This window comes from Podarcis melisellensis, assembly GCF_964234715.1.
Source record: "Podarcis melisellensis genome assembly, chromosome: 5".
NCBI lineage: Eukaryota > Metazoa > Chordata > Lepidosauria > Squamata > Lacertidae > Podarcis > Podarcis melisellensis.
This window is the reverse complement of record NC_138537.1, coordinates 30,500,224-30,519,209: the sequence shown is the minus strand read 5'-3', so window position 1 is coordinate 30,519,209 and position 18,986 is coordinate 30,500,224. Positions and strand designations below refer to the sequence as shown.

At 44.2% G+C, this 18,986-nt stretch overlaps 1 protein-coding gene across 4 annotated transcripts in view; it reads left to right on the top strand.

The window, feature by feature from the left end:
- Nucleotides 1-18,059: 18,059 nt before the first annotated feature.
- ACSL3 (acyl-CoA synthetase long chain family member 3) overlaps nucleotides 18,060-18,986 on the top strand; it is a 57,195-nt gene continuing 56,268 nt past the window's right edge. For all 4 annotated transcript variants that reach the window (XM_081910397.1, XM_081910396.1, XM_081910394.1 and 1 more), the window contains exon 1: nucleotides 18,060-18,226. The gene's annotated coding sequence lies outside the window, so the exon portion shown is untranslated. The remainder of the gene's footprint in view (nucleotides 18,227-18,986) is intronic.

Here is an 18,986-nt window from a genome sequence, read left to right as displayed (position 1 = left end):
ATTGGATGGCACTGGGATCAATTAAGAAACAGGATAATGCTTCCTGGTTTAGTCACATGAGTGACCCCATCAAATCTGCTTGATTTTTTTGTTCTTTCAAAAGCATGTTTTTTAGTAATCAAAAAGCTTTTGGCAGAGGGGAAATTAAGTCAGTGTGGTGTAGTGGTTAAGAGCGGTAGTCTCGTAATCTGGGTAACCGGGTTCGCATCTCCGCTCCTCCACATGCAGCTGCTGGGTGACCTTGGGCCAGTCACACTTCTCTGAAGTCTCTCAGCCCCACTCACCTCACAGAGTGTTTGTTGTGGGGGAGGAAGGGAAAGGAGAATGTTAGCTGCTTTGTGACTCCTTAAGGGGAGTGAAAGGCAGGATATCAAATCCAGACTCTTCTTCTTCTTCTATCAATGGAAACCATGAAGAGTGAGTTGGTGAAACAGCTCAGTCGGTAGAGCCTGAGACTCTTAATCTCAGGGTTGTGGGTTCAAGCCTGACATTGGGCAAAACGGTTTCTGCATTGCAGGAGGTTGGACTAGATGACCCTTGCGGTCCTTTCCAACTCTACAATTCTATGATTCTATGATTTGAATGTGTAAAATTTCAGGCATTTGTTCCACTGGAAGCATTTGTCAATTCAGAATTACACACACGCACACACAAATTCTAAATTCCTAATTTAGAGCTGCTGAGAGTTGCACCAACTAACCAAGCATGTAGCTATAGTTTTTCATTTGAACCGAGCCCCCAGACAACTGGATCATGCTTTGGAGGCACTGAGATTATTCCAGTGCAACTGAACAGCTGCTTGACATGAGTGATGTAATACAAGAACTTAATTAAACAAGACTGAGAGGAAAATAAAGAGATGATATGAAAATTTGCCAATATTATTTCCCTCTACGAACCACTCATGCTTGAAAAGGGAGGCTGGAAATGGGGAGAAAAGAGCATATATTGTCTGGTCCAGTCCTTTTAGTTTCTGATGAGAATGCTTGCTGAGGGACAAGCTAGCTAAGGCCGGACATCCTAGCAGCTGCTCTCCCTATACACAGAAGGTTGGTTTGCTGTCAGCATTTGCTTCAATTCCCCCTTGATACCACATTCTTGGTTATTATGTCATTCTCAGCACTGCTGGTTCACAAAATTATTCAAAGCTCATTACTGCCTCATGCATCAGTTCACTTAAAAAGAGCTCTCTCTCTCTCTCTGTGTGTGTGTGTGTGTGTGTGCGCGCGTGAGAGAGAGAGAGAGAGAGAGAGAGGTAGGTCATGGGTCATACAGCCACTGATTGCCCTATACCTAAGACATCAATGATGGTTGGCCCCACTGAGATTGGCAGAACGGATGGCAAGGAGTCTGACAGTAGGCAGAGTCAATGACAAGCAGAGCCATCTCATTCTAGTTTTGTGCCCAGTCTTCTGCTGAGTTTTACAAGGACAACATGGGAAACTTAAGAGAAGGAAGCTGACACGTGGGAGTGGTTAAGGACAGATTGACTTTGGTAGGACAGTGTTCCATTCATTCTAATGGACCCATCTCCACTGCCCACACTTTCCCTTAAAACCCCCAAGGAAAAAACAGTTCTCTGACCATCTCCAAGCCCTCCCAGAAGAGAGTGACCACTTGCTAGATATGGCAGCAATCCGACTTAGGGAACGGCAATTTGCAACCTTCCAAGTGAAAGCATTTCAGAGCGGGAGTATTGCTTCCTATACTAATCACATAGCCAATCAAGAATAGCCCTTCAACAGGCCTTGCAGTGTGTTGAACAGTTTTGCAAAATACATACATGAAACCTGCTGTTTTCTACTGCTCCAGCCTTGTTGCTGTATTATGGCTTTTTAAAATACAGATTGATTATTTTGTTGAATGGAAGCCTAAGAAGAATAAACCATTTTGATATGAATATGTGGGTGTGCTTACATGTACTCAATCTTTTATGTGTGTTCTTTCATAATTATCTAGCAGCCCATTGATGAAGAGATTAGCTTCATGCGGTTTTAGCTTAGCCAATGTCTTTCCATCATGGTTTTATCACAATATCTTTATGCTATTTATATTGGCAGACAGTCTACTAAGATAATCTGCAGACCCATCATGTAGTTCCGCTCCATTCAAAGGAGCTGGGTGTTGGTGATTTTCATATTCTTTCCACAACGGCATGTATGCAGCATGCTGTAATATACCTAATGAAAATGAAGAAAAGGCAAGAAGGAGGTTTGATTAAGGCTACAATCGTATTCCCACTTACCTGGCAGGAAGCCCCATTGAACTCTTTGGGGCTTACTTCAGAGTAGACATGCACTGTAAATGTCTTGATGTATTAGTGTCTCATTACTGAATGAATGAAGGAAAGGAACAGCTGCTTCCTAGTATAAGGCTCTCAAATTTAATAGCGGAAGATCAACATTGCAGCTTGTTGCTATGGAAGGGGAGAGAGTGAATTGTCATTTGGAATATGAGAAGGGGAGGATAATATTATTAGTGTTGTGCATTTTCAAAGTAATCTTAAATCTTAAATATGTTATCCTTTGCAACAACATTATCCTCCTATTGTGGCTGGATTCTGAAGCAAACACAGCCTGTTGACCAACTTCTTTTATGATATATTCGGTGAAGAAAAGTGGGTGAACTCCATCAGCCCCAGTGAGTCTGGCCATTAGCTAGGGATGATGGGAGTAGGGATGGGGGAGATATTTGATTCAGGTAGCATGTAAAGCCGAATTTATCAAATTTGAGCCTTCTGAAACAATATGAAAACACAGGAATCCTTTGAAATTTGCAGTTAACTGAATTTTGCGGTGTAGTTTTCCAACCAACCAAGGTCAACCAAACAGTGGTCAAAACAGCATACGAAATGTGTTTATCAAGAGAAATTTGCACTAAAATGCAATTTTAAAAATCATGATGGGTTCTTCCTGGGGGGGGGGGTCACAAATTGCTGCAGAAATGCAGAGAACTGAATTTGAGAATGGAAACATGAGCAAGTGAGAGAACTGAAAGTGACAGAATCATCCGCCCCATATGAGCGGATATGAGCCCCATATCAGTAACATCTGGAGGGCCAAAGGTTTCCACACCTGATGTTGAGGAAGAAAACTAACCGATCTCATATTTCAAGGAACATGTTGACTTTACCTTTGTGTAGTAATGCAGGAGTGGGTTATTCCTTGCAGCCAGGTTATTCCTTGGTCCCTCATGGCAAGTATTTTGTCCTGGCACCTGCAGCACTTCTATCAGTATACCTCATATTTTAGAAAAAAAAAAGGTTCTGCCTGCAGTTATGCAAGACAAGCACACCTGCTTTATATTTCTTTAGCTCCACTAGATGGCATATCTCCTTTCTCACCATCCATTTGTTATTCGCCAAATTGTGGAAGGGAAAGAAATAGCCTGGAGAGAGCAGAAAGTGAAAACCTACTCTCTGCTTCATTTTTGTAACACCAAAGCAAACCCCTTTCTATTCTTATGCTAAATCATCTTTCAGTGTCATGAGTAGTGGTTTATGGGTATGATTTTCACATTAGCAAAATATTTGTATGGTCTGAAGGGAAACCAGAGTTTTATGTTAGAAATACCAAGAATGAGGCCAACACGTACATGGCCAACTCCTGAATCCACAAAGGTGCTGTCTGCAGGAAATTAAAAAAACCTTAGAGATGATTTCTGCTAAGCAAGGAGCCAGGTGCCATTTAAACCAACATAAGAGAGAAAGTCATCAAAATTGGGCTGTGGTATATAGCCTTTGCCCCTGTTTCTTCCACCAAGGTCCATTCTATCATCCAATGCCAATCATAAGAAACCCTGCAACTGACCGTCTTTGCTCTGTTACTCATGAGAGGAGTAAGAAGCCTGTTTGTAAGTTCCTAGGTCAGTGTAGGTGGATTTGAGCTGTTTGTCCATCTGCCTTCATCCCTTCTATTCTTAATAAAGCTTTATTTAATTGGGTTGTTGGAGTCCAGAATGTGTGTTTGCTAAACTCAAGGATTTTTGTAATCTCCCATGTGCCCTAACTGCTGGGTGCATTCTACTTGGTGTAAGATTTGGGGTGTTAGAGAAAAGGAAGCTATTCTGATCTCTGGGAGAGTTTAAGAGCTAAGTGCTGGCTTCACTCCCCAAGTGAACTAAGAGGGATCTGGCTGGACAATGCAGGGTGTGTTGTCTCAGGATCCTTTCCCCCCTTTTTTTCTTGAGCATGCCAGGATCCTGCTCCTGCATGTTTGAGAGACAGTGGTGTGGCAACTGTTACCAGATAGTCAATACACATCTGGCCTACTCTACAAGGCAGTTGTGCAAGGCCTCCTCCTTCCATCAAACACACCAGAACTAATGGTCCTGCTGTACAATCCTGTTGCATAACAGTTGCTTTTAAACCATCTAGTGCAAAAAAAAAAAATCTGTGAGCAATGCAGCACAGCGTGCTTCATTCTTAAAGCTTATATCTGTAACGCTATGATCTAAGTAAATCATTGGAACTTATGCACCAACTTGCATAAGTTGTATGATGAGAATGATTGACATATGTGTGTGTAATTATATCTGTATTTAATGACTGGTGATTCTAACAATCAAGTGGGTGATTAGATGAAGTTGTAATCTTATAAAGCAGCCTTGCAACTAAATTAAGAAGAGCTACCAGTTAGGAGGGGAAAATACTAGCCTGTCCACCCAGTCCCCTCTCTTCTATGTTCATACTTGTATTGATGGATGGTTGTCTTGTTTTAAAAGAACTGACAGCCAGCCAGTTGATGGGAGCAATATTTGACAGTGCTAATCTGTATTACATAGGATTAACCAGGCTGAGTAATTAACTTGCATAAGCCCTTTAGGGCATTTAGAACACCCAAGGCATTCTTTATATTGTGATGTAAGGAATACTGAAAGGCAGGCAGTATTCCTTGCATTGCAATAATTCATTCATTTTAGAGGAATGAAAAGCAAGGATGAATATCCTGTAGTACAGTGATTCCCAATTAGCTAAAAAAACAACACCTCAACAACTTTGCTAGTATCTGAATTTTTACTTCTAGAAATATGGCAACCCTACCTAATTGGGAACCACTGCTCTAGAACAACAACAAACAACCTATATCGGTGCAAAAGACAGCAACATATGATCACAGATTAGCTAATTAAGATATCTCATTACCCAAACCAATCCGTTCTATTTAGTTTGCATTCCACTAGTGATCATGCTCCTCTTCCCCTTCCAAACTTGCATATACCACCGTTAAACCCCCAAGTACATGAATTGATTTCACGTAGAAGCAAACATATTGCAGTCCTATACACACTTACCCTGGGAATAATTCCTGTTGACATACTGGGATTTACCTTTCAGCAAGTATGCGTAGGATTGCACCGCAGAACCTTTTATGTTTCTTCTGAACTTACATGCAAGTCAAAGACAGTTCTTACAAGCAGCAGGGAAGAGGCATTCAGGATGTCATAATGCTTGAATTTAGAAGTTAACTGTAAATTGTTTCAACTTCATTAATCCAACAAAATGAAACAACACCCCACCCCTGAGACACACTTGCCAATAAAGTCTGTCAATGTTTGGCAACCAACTTTGCCAATAATGCCTACCTGATTACTTCCAATGTCCTACTCTAGGGGTGGAGAACCTCTGGTTCATGAACCAAATGAGGTCCTCAATACCTCTTCAACTGGCCCATGGGACTCTCTCCATGCCATGCTCCTCAATCTACTACTCCATGCTAGCCTTGGATTTCTTTTGACTGACTAGAAAGTGTCTTGTGGGGTGTGATAATGCTTTTTGCTTTCCTTGATGGAAAGGTGGGTGAATAGAGGGGTCTCAAAACCTCCAGCTGCAGCATGAGTTGAATGTATCCTATCGTACAAATATAAACTGCATCCATTGCTCTGCTGATTTTTGCCCCTGGTCCCCGTCCCCCAATTATACCTATGAGGGAATGTGGCCCTGAGGCTGGAAAACATTCCCTACCCGTGTCCTACTCAAATGCTACTGCCAAACTCTGACCCTTGGGGAGAGCTGGTTGTGCCCAAGCTAATGTAATATTGACCACAAATTAGGGGATAAATGTTGAGGGGAAACTGACCAATGTAAAAGATTAACTGGACTTTCCTAGGAGCTGCCCACATAGGCATATCAAGTCCCACTAAGCCATTCCAAGAAAGACATTATGCCAAATACGTATAATGTATTTTTACTGCCCTGACAGAGAAATCCACATCTGGGGATTGGCCAATACTGCCATCTTATCAGGTGAACTCTCACCCACTGAACTTAGTTCCTTCAAGATAAGATTTGAATTGGGCACCTTTTTGTAACTATGCAAGTTTGCATGGACTTTGACTAATGATCTTTCTGCCCTTTGAGGCTGAACATGGTTACAGACTGAGTCTACAGAGCTTTTTTTCCTCTGACATCAAGTGGGGTGGATTTTTTTGTTGCTGTTTTGTTTCATTCGCAGATCCTAGAGACTGCTTGCTGCCTGTTTACAGCAGACGGAGGATAGCCTGTAAGGTACAGGAGTGGGCAGGCAGAGACATGCACACTACTGGAGAAAATGTTATAGCGTTCTATCGGAAAAGATTTAAGCTGCATTCATTATACTAGTGCAGGGGTCAGCAAACTTTTTCAGCAAGGGGCCGGTCCACTGTCCCTCAGACCTTTTTTTGGGGGGCTGGACTATATTTTGAAAAAACAAAACAAAAAATGAATTCCTATGCCTCCAAAATAACCCCGAGATGCATTTTAAATAAAAACACACATTCTACTCATGTAAAAACACCAGGCAGGCCCCCACAAATAACCCCAAGATGCATTTTAAATAAAAGCACACATTCTACTCATGTAAAAACACATTGGTTCCCGGACTGTTCCCTGGCTGGATTTAGAAGGCGATTGGGCCGGATCCGGCCCCCCCCGTGCCTTAGTTTGCCTACCCATGTACTAGTGCTCTGAGCTAACAATGTTATAGGGATTCTGACAAAACATATAATCCACTTCTGTCAAAACAACCACTGCAATGCTTGTACATCCAGATCTGGCCCCTCTTTAGGAAATTCTCCTTTATGTTTTTTTGCTGATTGGTGTTCTTGGCAACCATTCACAAACACAGAGAAGAATGAAAATTCTGTACTGAATGTTCCAAACCAATCAAATTAAAGGATTCCTTGGTCTGACAATCTGGGGAAAGAGGCAGACAGCTGTTACTTAAGAGTGCACGTGGACAGCTGTTTCTAATCTTATGGGTGAGAGTATTGCAGCATTTGTCTGAGAAAAAGGTATGGGTGTGTGTATTGCACATCTGCAAAATACACATTCTGACTTCCATCCATTTCCACCTGCTGCAAGATTCAACCTGTCTTAAAAGTAAACCAGCTCTACAAAATGTAGGCAGTTGTTCTTAACGGTTGCTTGTATGCCAAGTAAATCATCGTGGCTGTAATCCAAAGCTCTAATTCACAGGCCAGAATCCCTTTTTGGAAGGATGGGCTTGGGTATATCATAGTGTGAAGTACAAATCGTCTCTACCACCATTAAGGTCCCCCATATTTTTCTATACTATATCCCTGGCGTTTTTGCCAGTTGAAGACATATCAATATAGACAAAGTATGGCATCCTTAACAGAGTTGCTTAAGAAAACCAACCAGTTTTAGGATAAAGGTAAAGGGACCCCTGACCATTAGGTCCAGTTGTGACCGACTCTGGGGTTGCGGCGCTCATCTCGCTTTATTGGCCGAGGGGGCCGGCGTACAGCTTCCAGGTCATGTGGCCAGCATGACTAAGTTGCTTCTGGCGAACTAGAGCAGCGCACGGAAACGCCGTTTACCTTCCTGCCGCAGCAGTACCTATTTATCTACTTGCACGCTGACATGCTTTCAGACTGCTAGGTGGGCAGGAGCAGGGACTAAGCAACAAGAGCTCACCCCGTCATGGGGATTCGAACCGCCAACCTTCTGATCAGCAAGTCCTAGGCTCTGTGGTTTAACCCACAGCGCCACCCGTGTTAGGATAGCTTGATCCGAAAATGGTTTGTTCAGAATGAAGTTCCATTCATTTCTATCCAATCTTTTCAAGCCACAAGCATAGCTGGGATTGTAAGATGAAACGGCTGCTACTGGTAATTCTTTGTTATTTAACTATAGTACCCACTCTTACATGGGTGTTCGGTTCCAAGGGTTCCGCTTATACATTAAAATCCTGTATATTTGAACCCTTGGAGTTGCTCCACAGCTAGTGGGGTGGGGGGAGAGAATCCCCAGTACCTCCAGAGTCTGTGTGCCTAGTGGGCCTTGCCCAGCAACAGAGAAGAGTTGTTCTATGACATGGGCGTTTTTCTGGTATAAAATAAAGAGCACACAAAGCTTAACAGAAATTAAATAAGAAACTTGTTCTTCTGCAAACAATGCACTGAGTAGTGCCGTACGCTACAGTTAAAATAATTGCACAGTTAACCACAGAGCAATGATCTCCATTTGGTAACGGCACCATGTTAGAGTCAAGAAAACAATATTGTTTGAGCACGAGGTATAGAAACATTGACATATTCAAACACAAACTTTATTACTTTGTTTCAGCAATGCTCTGCAAGCTGTGCTATATTAGCATATTCAGTAACTCCAGAAGTGTCAAGCTGATTTAGGCAGAAATCCTAACCCCACCCAATAGGCATGGGATTAAGTCCCATTGAATGTAGAGGGACTTCCTTCTGAGAGATCTGTTTTAGGATTGCAATATGAGTGAAGATAAGAAGGGATAGTGTGTGAAGCGCATCTAGTGTTGTGCACTGTTTCAGTTTTTTACTCTGAAATAAGGAAAGTATTTTAATATTTATGCTTTAAACAAAGGACCGAAGGTGGCAAGTGTTGATTTTGAAAGCCGCTAGCGCTGAATGGTTACTTGTTGGCTTCATCAGTGTAAAAGTTAAAAGGCATGATTATTGATATTTCATTTTTCACTTAGGGGACTTTCTATCTTTAGAGTTATGTTGGCATGTAATGCCAGTGCTATGGTCTTAAGGCCCATAATATAGCAACCTTGGTGGAGCTAATCAGATCTGCATATGGAAACCCTTACACATATCACATTTAACTCTATTGGAGAAAGGTGCCTGATATTGCCATGAAATAAACGAAGACTCCAGATGGATTTGGTGCTTTTCCAAGAAAGGAAAGTGGTACCTCAGGTTACATATGCCTTAGGTTACATATGCTTCAGGTTACATACTCCGCTAACCCAGAAATAGTGCTTCAGGTTAAGAACTTTGCTTCAGATTGAGGACAGAAATCGTGCTCTGGCGGCGCGGCAGCAGCAGGAGGCCCCATTAGCTAAAGTGGTGCTTCAAGTTAAGAACAGTTTCAGGTTAAGAATGGACCTCCGGAAAGAATTAAGTTCTTAACCCGAGGTACCACTGTACACTCAGCTTTTGTCTTTCTCACTACCAGCCAGGTGAGTGAGGGGGTCCACCCATTTGCTCTCTGGCTCAGAGCCACTTCTTTTGTTATACTAATGACAGTCCTCAGGACCATTTACAGTACTCACAAAGAAACTAGCCTGACTAGTTCAGTAATGAAATCCTCCATTACATTTTAACCCTTGCTGGATCCAGGACCCCAGGAATGAGAAGGGATTCAGGCATCATACAGATTGACACCCTGCCCACAAAAAACTCCCAACAATATGTTCTTGCCCTGAAGATCTTATAGCTGAAATTCTATGAACCTGTAATGGAGAAATTGCAGCTATCATAACTACAGAATGACTTTTCACTGATTTGGCTAGTGGGATTCTTTTCAAATCACAACATACCACCTTAACCACATCTCTTATTACTTGGTTCTAACATGACACAAGTGCTATATTTGACTACACACAAATACACACAAAGTTTTTCCACCATTGTGGTTCTGTGATTGCAAAACTCTTTTCTGTTTTTAGGCCCTGTCATAACCTGCCTTGTACAAATATTTTCTTAATGGTAGGATATGAATATGTAGAATAAATGTGTACCAGCTCTTCTTTCTAAAAATGATATCTAGCTCACCAGCTACTAAATAGTAATCATATTTGCAAGTGAAAGCTGCTAAAATGTCACTCCCCCTCCTCCCAGTCTACTCTACTCCTGCTGGGCTACTGCTCCCATCATATGCAACCATTGGCCATGCTGATTAGTGCAGATGGGAGCTGAGTCCAACAACTTCTAGAGGGCAAAAGGTTCCCCACTGCTGGTGTTGTCCAACACTAGCCATTTACCTAGTTAATCTGAGAATCTAGGGAATGGAGGGTAAAATTATAAATAGTATAATAAGCTATTTGTTTTTTCCTCCTGACCACACTTCACTTATTGTTGACATTTGAGTCTTCAAAAGGCAACTTGCAAAACAGGTCTCACCATGCTTCTAAGGGCTGTTTCTGGGGTTTGTGCCATCCATTCAGGTGGAAAATTACTGTCGTGCTGTTGGAGTTAAGGCCTTACAGTGTGAGAGACAGACTTTTGGATATTATTTGCAAACAGATGGGCAAGAAAAAAAAGATGGTTGTTGGAAATCTTGGAAGCCAAGACTCAAGTTTGGGGCAAGTACTCTTTGGTGAAAGAGCCCCAGCAGAGATTTAACATTGCAAAACATGCAGTATAGAAAAACATAGAAATATAGGATGTAAAACCTTAAAATTGACCCCATTCCAGTGAATTTCCATATCCCCAGACCACACATTTAATAAGTTATAAAATGGTTTACTTACAAAACCCTTCAAATGTCAGATTCAGGTGCTTTTCCATACAGGAGTCTGAATAAGTTGCACAGGCAGTAAAATGTAGCTTAGTTACAAAATGGTACAAGTTTCTAAACTATCAAATATATAAAAGGATGTCACATAGAGGAGGGAGAAAGGTTGTTTTCTGCTGCTCCAGAGAAGCGGACACGGAACAATGGATCCAAACTACAAGAAAGAAGATTCCTCCTAAACATTAGGAAGAACTTCCTGACAGTAAGAGCTGTTCGACAGTGGAATTTGCTGCCAAGGAGTGTGGTGGAGTCTCCTTCTTTGGAGGTCTTTAAGCAGAGGCTTGACAACCATATGTCAGGAGTGCTCTGATGGTGTTTCCTGCTTGGCAGGGGGTTGGACTCGATGGCCCTTGTGTTCTCTTCCAACTCTATGATTCTATTGGTAGGAAAACTTTAGTTTCAGACTCCATTCTTGTCTGAAACAAAGAAAGGCTGACATAATGTTTCATGAACAGTTCATCAAAGGCATTAAATGCAATCCTAAATTGGCAGGCATTGGGGGAGGAAGAATAAAGAGGAGTGAGGTTAGAGAGAAATTAAGTGTGAAGCAAAGCAAGATAAAACCTACGGTGATAATTACATAAAAGCAAAATAGTTATAGTGACAATTGACACAATAATTGTTGGTGATAATGCAAACATTACACTTTATGAATCTGGTGAGAGGAAGTGGGGAGGGGGGCAAACTCGACAACCAGTTCTTAAGTCACCTCCAGGCTGTCATTATTTTGCAGGAGGGATTAGAACATACGCATTGAAGCAAATAAAGTGGATTAAAGTACTCCATTGCCCAACTCATTAAAAAACAACTTTCTACAGTTAGGAAAGAAATGGGGCAATGCTGTGAAAAATGCAGAAAAACACATAATGAACAAGAGAACATATAAGCACCAGGCAAGCAAAAACAAAGATGAATGCTCATTGCTGTAAAGGTAAAAAAGGTAAAGGACCCCTGGACTGTTAAGTCCAGTCAAAGGCGCTCATCTTGCTTTCAGGCTGAGGGAGCCAGCCTTTGTCCACAGATAGCTTTCCGGATCATGTGGCCACCATGACTAAACCGCTTCTGATGCAACAGAACACCGTGACGGAAGTTGGAGTACATGGAAACACTGTTTACCTTCCCGCCACAGCAGTACCTATTTATCCACTTGCACTGGTGTGCTTTCGAACTGCTAGGTTGGCAGGAGCTGGGATGGAGCAATGGGAGCTCACTCTGTCATGGGAATTCAAACTGCTGACCTCGTGATCGGCAAGCCCAAGAGGCTTAGTGGTTTAGACCACAGCACCACCCTCTCAGCAAACAAATCTGTACAAATGCTAAGTAAAGGGTGGATATAGCTTAACCTCCAAATAAATTTTGTGCTAGCCAACTAGGATGAATGTTCAAATAAACAGGTTGTCTAGAGGAGAGCCATTAAATGTTAAATAGCAGTTCTTATAATGACCAGCTGAAATTGAACAGTTAGAGACAGAAGCTAGTTCTTTCAGCAGATGCTTCCCATCTCTTTCACTGCCACAACTTAGTTTTATAATAAGAAAAATAGCCCATGGGTGGTAGCGGGAGGTAAATCTCTCTCTCTCTCTTCCACGTGAATTTCCAAGTCTGATTTCAACCTCTGCCCCCCTCTGGGAGAACATTCATACAGCTGAACATGATGTGCACTTTGGCTCTTAGATTACCAAGTTAAAGTGCAAGGGGATGGCATTTCATTTGGAATATGTCCCTGAGATACAAAAAGTTGGACAAAGGTTTCTAACAGAGTAAAGTTCAAGTGTGTTCAGCTCCATCCTGCTGGCTCTGTTTTTAACGCTGAGATCAATGTCCAGCTTTTCCTCCCTCACCGATAGTTTGGTTATTGATAGATAATCAAGGCTTTGGCCACAAAGAGGAAGGGTGGATGGAAGGGAGGGAGGGAGAAAAGCTTAGTCTCTTTCACCCATGCACTGTTAATCCTCCATATTTAGATATCTTGCCAATTCCCTTATGGTAGGAAAAGTACCGATAATCAGAAACTTGAAGAAGTAGACACTGATAGACGTGTATGCCTTTCTGCTTTCACCAATTTGGCAGTGACCTAGACATTTACAATGGCACCTCCTCCTCTCTGCTGGGTCAGGTCATGGGAGAATCTCTTGACAAGATGCCATTCAGACTCTTCTGTTGTATCAGTGCTGAGTTCACCCATCATTTGAACAAGCAGTTTTGGGGTGGCTTAATAACTGTACATATATAACCACAAAACTAGGTAAAAGTCTACGAGTCTGATAAGCAGAGTAGGTTGTGCTTAGATGGGAGAAAGTTCTTGCTGTATTTCATACCCTCCTGACCATTCCAGATCTGCCCATCCTCCATTTCAATTTCCTGCCTTGCGTCCCTGCTGGTTCTTCACTTGTTATTGTTGAGCTCAAGCAAGGGACAGGTAAGGTAAAGGTAAAGGGACCCCTGACCGTTGGGTCCAGTCGTGACTGACTCTGGGGTTGCGGTGCTCATCTCGCTTTACTGGCTGAGGGAGCCGGCCTACAGCTTCCGGGTCATGTGGCCAGCATGACTACGCCACTTCTGGCGAACCAGAGCAGCGCACGGAAACACCGTTTACCTTCCTGCCGGAGCGGTACCTATTGATCTACTTGCACTTTGACGTGCTTTTGAACTGCTAGGTTGGCAGGAGCAGGGACCGAGCAACGGGAGCTCACCCCGTCACAGGGATTCAAACCTCTGACCTTCTGATCAGCAAGTCCTAGGCTCTGTGATTTAGCCCACAGCACCACCCGTGTCCCAGTAAGGGACAGCTAACTGAGTACAATAGAAGTGAAGAAATGGTCTTCTTGTAACTTAGTTATCTGCTCTGAACTCAGGGAAGAGGCTGATGAACTTAAACCAACATTCTTCTCACACCAGGTCTGAGACCTTGTGAGACTTGTCACACATTTAAAAGATTAGGATAGTTGATGCTCACACTGGTATCTTGTTCCAGGAAGCTGCCCATCATTGTAACACATATTCATGTAGACTAGTAAAACATTTCTGGTTAACCCCAAAAAGGGATGATCTCATGATTCTTGTGGTTTAGAAGCTGCCCCAAGCATTTTATTTGCACCAAATCAGGCACAGATATTAGACCAGTCATTGTGAGGAAGGAAAGTGAGCATGAACAGTAGAGTTAACTATCATAAACAATGTAGAGTTTTGTGCCCCATAAAAGACTTGTTTTATTTTTTATAAATGTGTGGAAATGATATAGAAATTGTTTCTGTTCCCAGAATTTGAAACTATGGTGGCCAAGTGTGTGTGTATCTGTATGGAGGAGAAAGTAATTTCCCCTTACATGTTTATCGTAATTAGTTTATCTGAATGAATGGAGTTGACAATACAGGCTAATATTGGACACAAACTGTTCACCTTAAAGCTTGAAAAGATTAATAATTATCCACTGCAATTTTTCTTAAATACTGGTTATTATTTCAATTATTTTATTTATATTCCGTCCTTCTGTCAAGGGGCTAATGATGGCATACATCCTCCCCCAGGTCCCCCAGTTTTATCTATGCAACAACTCTCTGAGGTAGTAGAGAGTGACTGGCCCACAGTCACTCAGTGAGCTTCACAGTGGTGTGATGCCTTGGATCTGGGTCTTGCCAATCCTAGACCAACATTATGCGGACCACACTTTTCGGTCTTATATTTTGTCTCTTTAGCTCACTGCTAGCATTCACCTGTTTCTAATGCTCAATAGCCATTTGCAATGGCACATCCTCCTCTTTCTACTGGGTCAGGTCATCAGAGAAACCTTTACCAGCCTCTTGGGGACTTGTCCTTTGTAACTGGGGCCATGTAAATAAACCATTGACAAAGGGGCAATGATGATTAATAGTTGCCTCAACCAGCAGATTGGCCGCTAAGACTTACTTGACCTGCTGACTTTTATCTTGTCTGCTCATTCTACAGCTATCTGTTGACTTTACCCTGTCTGCTGATCTTACCTTGGCTGTTACAAATTAACAGCCCTCCACAGTCTCTACCTTGCCCCACTCTTCCCTTTACCCCCACTTCAACTGGCCACCTCTTTAAAGAGACAGTAGGAAGGGCTTCTAAAATTAGATGGGAGAACAGAAGCAGCTCAGTTCCAGTGACTCCTGGTTAAGACCAAGGTGCCCTCTAAGGAGGTCAAGGGGACATTCTCCACCTCATGGATCACATGTTGTTTCTCAGGTGCAAAGCTCTGGCCGTTGGCTCCCTACAGTGAATGGTCATTGTTATCAACAATTCATGGTTGCATGCATTAGAATTATTCTTGCAAAAGGCACAAATCTCTTAAATTCAAGGGGGGTGATTGCTATTCTAGGTGTTATGAGGTAATTTAACCATGCATTGATGCACTGAATGCATTATGTTGTTGCAACCCATTCTGGGGTCTATGACAAAGAGTGAGATATTATTATTATTATTATCATCATAAATGTTCTTATTTGTTTTATAGTTACATTGCTATAATATGATTAGTGATATAACAAACACGTGCACTTACTTAAGTTGTTACTAACTGAATTGCTCACCCACGTTTCATCCCAAGGTCCCAGGATGGGTTATAGCAATATAAATATACAATACGAAAATCAGCAAAAAGTTCTAAAGAGCTGAATAAGATCAGGGGCCCATCTTGTCTGGCAGCTTGTTTTCATGGTAGCCAGATTTCTATGAGGAGCCCCTCAAGGAGGACATGGTGATGCCTCTGACAATGGAATTTGTCTAAACCCCATTTAAAACCATCCAAGTTTACTTAACAGGCATAATGAAAGGAAGTCAGAAGAGGATGCAGGCCATTAGAAGGAAACTCCTATAAATCCCTGGAAATCTGCAAAATCAGTATCAATAGCCAAGAGGGGAAGTGCTCCTGAGCTTGGGTCCCGCTTGCAGGCATCTGGTGGCCATTGTGAGAACAGGACACTGGACTAAATGCAGGGACGCGGACTTATAAAAAATATTGGGGGGCCCGGGAAAGCTCATGAATAATAAATAAGCTCATGAATATGCAAATAAAGTGGCGCCGCCTCCTCGTGAGCGAATAGGGGAGAGCGTGCTGCGCCTATTAATCAGCTCCACCAGGAGGAAGGAAATTCCCCCCCGGCAGTGGTGCTGCGAAGCGGCGAAACAGCGAGGATTCCCTAATCTCGCGGGGGACAGCCGGGGCTCTCCGGTTAGGGCGCGCGGCTGGCTGGCTGGCTGGCGAGGGAGCAGGTGGGGAGGAGGCAGGGGACGGCGGCGGCGCTCTGCTGGAGGGGCACCCGAGATTATTGGGGGGGCTGAGCCCCCCCAAAAAAATTATTGAGGGGGCTCGGGCCCCCTCAGGCCCCATGGAGTCGGCGCCTATGACTAAATGGGCCATTGGCTTGATCCAGTAGGTTTTCCTTATGTTCTTAACCATTAAAAGTTGCTCCATGCTTTATGTGAGTTGTTTGTCAAAGGTACAATGGTACTACCAATGCTTAAACTGCCAGGTACATGCTCTTAAATGCTCATGTGCTTGGGATGGAGGGTTTAGCACAACCAGGGCTCTCAGCCCCATGTCAGCTGACACTTATGGGTGTGCACCTGTTGCTCACACGTTGTACATTTGCCCCAGAAAACTCATGTAATATAGCAAACATGATTGATGTGTGGAGCTTCTCATAGTGAGCAGATTAGAGACTCAGACAACAGCTGCTTCCTGTACAGCTTTGCTCAGGACTTTAGCACTAAACTGAAAGCGTGGGGGAAAGACCTTAGAAAAGAGAAAGGATGTTGTGGATGGCAGTCAGTGCAACATCCTCCATTGTAGATTGTGGTGTCTACATTGTCCTTCTCCTCCGCACTGCTGTATGAAGTAGCAGAGTGTTGTGGGGATCACATTTGCCACACCTATAGAGCAATTCTATGTGACATCAGTAGGAAATAATCACCTGCCCTAAGGCTAACATCCCTGGTACACTCACCAGGAATCAGAGCATGTTCAAAGGTACAGAGCTCATTGCCAAGCGCAGATAAGTGAATCGAAAGGGTGTTGTAATTTCCATTTTAAATCAATGGTGTGAACCGCTATGTAAACATATGCAAGATTGTGTTGCCTTCTTCCTGATGCAGTTAGTAGCAACCATACTTGCTATAATATGCATAGCTGTCAACCTTCCCTTTTTTGCGGGATATTCCCTTATTCCAGCGCCGTTTCCCGCTGCTATCCCAGATTGTTAGATATCCCATAGACTGTCCCTGGGACAGGTGAGGCTGCTGATCCCTTATTTTCAAATCTGAAAGTTGACAGCTATGATAATATGAAACATCTTAAATAAATGTCAAGTGTGAGGGGAAACCCCCCCCCCAATTTAAAATGGATTCCTTCCTTCAAATAAGCAAAAATGCTGAAGCCGAGTTTCCTGTGCTCCATTCATGGTTTTCCTGCAGTCTCTATAGTGGTTGAGAAAGAACATGTGGGGATTACATCGTTATGTAATAAATAATAACTTGCTTAGATGGTAGAATTAAATGGCAGGAGTCGAGCAGGCAAGCCTCATTGATCCGTATGATAAACTACACACGAACCATTAATTGTATTTATTCCATTTCCTACCGGCCTTCCACCGCGAGGTGCCGGGAAGTGTTGCAACTATGTAGAATAACAGCATTAAAATCAATTAGCAATCAGAAGAATAGGGTGATTTCTCCCTCCCTCTCTCTCTTCCCGTATACATATCAGGCTGCAATCCCGTGTGCATGATATACTTAGGTGCAAGCGCCCCCGAATATTTTCTGACTGGAACATGCACGACATGACTTGTATCATCACATTGGATCAGGAGCAACACATGACGATGACGAATGTAACGCTGCTGCTGCTGCTGCTGCTACTAATGCAAGAGCCGATAAGCCCACGAGAGTGTCGTGTTTATTTGCAATGCAAAGACAAGATATATATAATATTGCACTTGGAGCCTACTTTCCCCCAGCAGCAGCTGCTAATGGGTCTCTTGTGTCATTCACCAGCGGCCCGCCAGCGGCTCCCGTAACCCCAGGCCCGGCGGTGACCGATAGTAACCCTTCGCGCAGCTCCCTCGCGCAACCCTCCTCGCAGACACAGCCGTTTTAGAACGCGGCAGCGCCAGCCCCTCGCGCGCCACCCCTCGCCAGCCAATGAGGATCCTCCGCCGAGGCATATGGAATGAGGATGCTCCTCGGCGGCAGTGGCGATTGTGAGGTGCGCCAGCTCGGAGCGGAAGGAAGGGAGGGAGGGGTCGGCGAGCGAGAGAGAGAGAGAGAAAGGAGGCGGTGGCGGGGCATCTCCGCGGCCTGGGCGCCGCTCATTGGCTCCGAGGGGGTTGGGCCCGCCCCCCGAAGCTGGAGCTACACAGCGCGGCCGGCCGAGGCGACCCTCGGCACACGCGCAGATCCCTTCGCCGGCTTCCCCCTGCTCCGGCCGCGGCGGTGAGTCAGGGCTGGGGAGCCGGTGGGAGAGGCGGGCGGGCGGGCGAGGGCGAGCCCAGCTTAGCGGGCCGGCGGGTCAGAGGCGAGGCAGGAGGGTCTCAGGCGGCGGGAGCCTCTCAGGGTCTGGCTGACGAACAGGGTCTCTTCTCAAGGGGAGGGAAACGCGGGATCGGGGCCCACAGCATAGGGACGGGGAGGCGGCCACGGGCCCGGAGGTGCACGTGGGGAAGGGGCCGGGGGTGGGCGCATCGTGGCACTAGGCCTGCTGGCTTCGGGACCACCCGATTTCATTCCGATTAAATCCCGAGTAACTTCACACCCAGCTACACGTCGGCACTTTCGCTTCTTATTTTTTTATTTTTTGCTCGGTTGAGGCCCGCGGAGGTGGCAGCTGCGTGCACGCTTTCCCCCTCCGCGGGTTTTGCTCCCGAGCAGACGTGCCCTGGGTTGCGCCGCGGCATGTACTTACTAGGACGTCCCGCCTTCCAGGCACGTCTCTGCCGTGCCCCGGGTGGGTGTGCAAAGTCGTGCGCGGTGCGCCGGAAAGGCAGCGGCTTTTTCACACGTGCAGATCCGTCGCCTGGAACCAGAGTCCGCTGACAAATAAGCAGGCGGTGAGCTTCTGTCCGCAGAGTCGTCCTATGCAGGAGGCTCCGATGTGCTCAGTGGGATTTAGACCCCAATATGATTTAGGTTTAAAGGTAAAGGGACCCCTGACCATTTAGGTTTAGGGTTGCCTTAAAAATATCTTTCTTATACT